Genomic DNA, 3,523 nt, shown 5'->3' on the forward strand with positions numbered 1-3,523 from the left:
AAACATGTTCATTCAGAATAAACCAGAGCGAACCAGTGTAGATTCAAGAGAACATCTTGTTTGCCTGCAATGACAGGTGAATGTGTGATGCCATGTCATTTCACCCGCAGTGGGACCTGAAACATCAGAGTTATTTCTGGTGACTGATGCATTGGACTTAGCTCCGGTCAATGATACGCATCTGATCATGCCTTATGCCATTAGCATGCAGAAACTGAGTCACCCTGGATAGCATCTCACTTGATCCCCAGCATCTGATTTCAACAATCTGAAGCTGCTCACATGTAAATGATCTGTCCTCTAGCTCACCAGCAATTGCAGTATCACTCTAGCAATAGAAAAAAATATAGGTTTTTATTTACGATACATGCATAAACATCACTGAATAATCCATAATGTGGCGAAGACCACATACCTTATCTACTGAGAGAGTTAGCTTCTGTAGATTGGGTGAGTTCTGAAGGAAAACTATCAGTCCATAAAAGTCCTCGTTCACAAAGGAACAATCAAGAGTCAGGTTTGTAAGTTTGCTGAATATTGGACACCATTGAAAACTCTTTTCCATGGTCAGCTGCACATGATTCAAAGGATTAGGACATAACATCAAATCCATGCCATTTTGTACAACTTATTTTTTACAAACGAACAATCAAGAGTCAGGTTTATAAATTTGCTGAATATTGGACACCATCGAAAACTCTTTTCCATGGTCAGTTGCATATGATTCAACGGTTTAGGACATAACATCAAACCCATGCCACATTGTACAATTTATTTTTCTGATTCAGCCAAACATGCCAAAAATATTAGGAGGGAGCTAACAATCTGTGACTGTCTGATTCAGTGCCCGCGAAAAAAACTTTCAGGTAGAAGTACTTTATCTTTTTCACAAAAAAAGGAATATATCTTTTGAGCACATGGATATGAAAATATGGCAGTACAAACAGAAATAACTTTAGTAAAAGATAGTACATATCAAAAAAAAATGGTACTCTTCCTTTTCTTAGAGAGAAAATTATTAACATGACGAATATGTTTCTTAAATCTCCATAGTTGGTTCTCATGATAATCTGTTAGATTGGTCCAATTTGTATTTTACGAATTGGGAGTCATAACAATTGCTGAAACAGTCATAGTTGGTTCTCATGATAATCTTTTGAGCATATGCTGCCTTATTTTTCACATCTTTTTGAAGTAATGCTAACTGAAGCTACATTTGATCACCCTACCAAGCTACTAGGTTTGCACTTATGGTATGCAATGACTCGGCGTCAAGACCAAAAAAAAACGAGACATGGTTAGGTAGCAGCTTTTGGTATGGGTAAATATCTCAAGATCAATGAGATGTACTAAAAAGAAAGGAGGCATCGCAAATACTGATGTCAAATCAAGAAACTTACTTTTGAATCCCAGTAAGAGAAATGAGATGTACTAAAAAGAAAGGAGGCATCGCAAATACTGATGTCAAATCAAGAAACTTACTTTTGAATCCCAGTAAGAGAAATCCAAAGTCGTAACATGACAGAGCCCCCAAGAAACTGCTTGATACCATCGGCATCACGAACTTTGATATCTTCCGCACAAAGCCCTACTGATGCAGTCTTTAGTGATGGCATGTTGGTTAGTATAGGCAGCCTGTCCCCCTTAATACCATCCTCCATGAAGAGAGAAATGAGTCTTGGAGCTGAAATACAAGCCTGGCCACCGTGATCATGGTCGAACGTGAAATCACCAGAGAAGATGAGAACCTTGAGTGAGCTGGAGAAAATGTCAAGGTCCGTAGTGAGGCAGTCATGTAGGAACATATATTCCAATGCTGGGCAGCCCATTTGGAGCTGATTAAAGAAACCAGGGGCTAACATAGCATTGTCAATGTGCAGCCTATTCAAGCTGCTTGAAGTGAACACAGCAGGAAGTAGCTGCACTTCATAGAACAGACTGGAAACCTGGACAGCCTGAGCATTGCACTGTAACGCATAGGAGATCCAACGGTTGGCGTGGTGAGAGCGAGACAAGGACATGTTGAGGGGGTTGTCGCTGACGCTGTATCTGAGATGGAACTCATCCAGGGTAACGGGGTTACGGAGGTCGAGCAAACGGTTGACAAATCTCTTGAACAACACCTCGTGCTCGTCATCACCTTCAACGTCGCTTTCAGACTCCTCCTCCTCCTCAGTCAACATCTCGTCATCGTCATCATCCTCGCCTTGAGACTCCTCCTCGATAGACATGCTGTCATCGTCATCATCCTCGCCTTGAGACTCCTCCTCGATATACATGCCATCATCGTCGTTGTCATCCTCGCCTTGAGACTCCTCAATGGCCACATGGTTGTTGCTGTTATGCTGGCCATAGAACTCCTCGATAGACACGTTGATGCGGGGCACCGACTGCCAGAGATAGCGCCACTGCGGCGATACCAAGCATGTGTGCACGGCTTGGCGCGAGGTCATGTGGGACATGATGCGGACGAGGATATCTTCGGGGAGGTCGCTGATATCGGTGGGAGCGCGGGGAACGGGCGCAGGGACCATTCCCCCGTTGTCCGACGCGTCCGCCATGGGGTTCAGAGCTCAGAGGCGTTTCGTCGAACAGGTGGTGCGCAGGGAGGCTGCAGCATGTAAAAGAACAACAACAGCCGTAAATCCGCAGGTCGGGGAAGGATCTGAGACAGCACGAGGAACACAGAGAGAGGAAGATCGGAAGGAAATGCGAGGCGGCGGAGGAGGAGAGAATCAACGAGCGGAGGAGCAAGGAATGGAGATCGTACCTCCAGCTCCAGGCTCCAGGCTCCAGTGCTCCGTGAGCGAACTCGAGATGCAGATTGGAGAGGCAGTCCTCCGGCCCGAAAGCCCTCAACCCTGCCTTTGACGAGTAAAGCGAAGAGTACTGAATCTGATTATGGGCCGCTGGCCGTTTATCACAAGGTAGGCTTACATTACATGCCAGCAAGTCCTCCCCTTCATTACCAGCCCACTGAGCTGCCAGCTCTCTTCATTTTTTATTTTTTTGCCCGCAAGTACATGCATGAGCTGCAGATTTTATCTACTATTTGAATGCCCGTGCGTTGCTACGGCCTCAATTATTTTTATAGATATGCTTGCAGATGCTTCTAACAATATTGGATCGTGGGTTATGTTGGTTGTTTCCTTTAAAGCGTTAAAAATATCTATTTTTGTTGTGCCCATTATCTACAAAAACAAAACATTCATATTCGAAGAATTCAAATAATGGTCATACGAAATATTTAAAGAATGAAGAACGAAAATTCCTTTGACCATGTAAAACTCGATGACTTTTTGTTCCACTCTAGCATCATCACAAAAGTCAGATATATTATCTCCACAAACCATATGATCTTCATAAGGAAACACACTGGAAATTTTTTTGAGAGAATAAACTTAGGAGAATTTAACAATATCGTGCAATATGTATCGTACGCATACTTGTTGTCTCAATTTGGCACTAGGGGGTGTATTGGTGTTGACCACCAAAACCCACCGGCGAGTAGCGACGGGCAACA

The 3,523-nt window shown here is 43.5% G+C and overlaps 1 long non-coding RNA gene across 1 annotated transcript; it reads right to left on the reverse strand.

Moving 5' to 3' along the window:
• Positions 1 to 220: 220 nt before the first annotated feature.
• Positions 221 to 1,523, reverse strand: LOC124683471. Its single transcript, XR_006996704.1, has 3 exons — positions 1,483 to 1,523; positions 416 to 571; positions 221 to 328 (listed from the first exon to the last, which is right to left on the reverse strand). It is a non-coding gene; the product is annotated as an uncharacterized LOC124683471 (long non-coding RNA).
• Positions 1,524 to 3,523: the final 2,000 nt, after the last annotated feature.

This window comes from Lolium rigidum, chromosome 1 (assembly GCF_022539505.1).
Source record: "Lolium rigidum isolate FL_2022 chromosome 1, APGP_CSIRO_Lrig_0.1, whole genome shotgun sequence".
Classification (NCBI taxonomy): Eukaryota; Viridiplantae; Streptophyta; class Magnoliopsida; order Poales; family Poaceae; genus Lolium; species Lolium rigidum.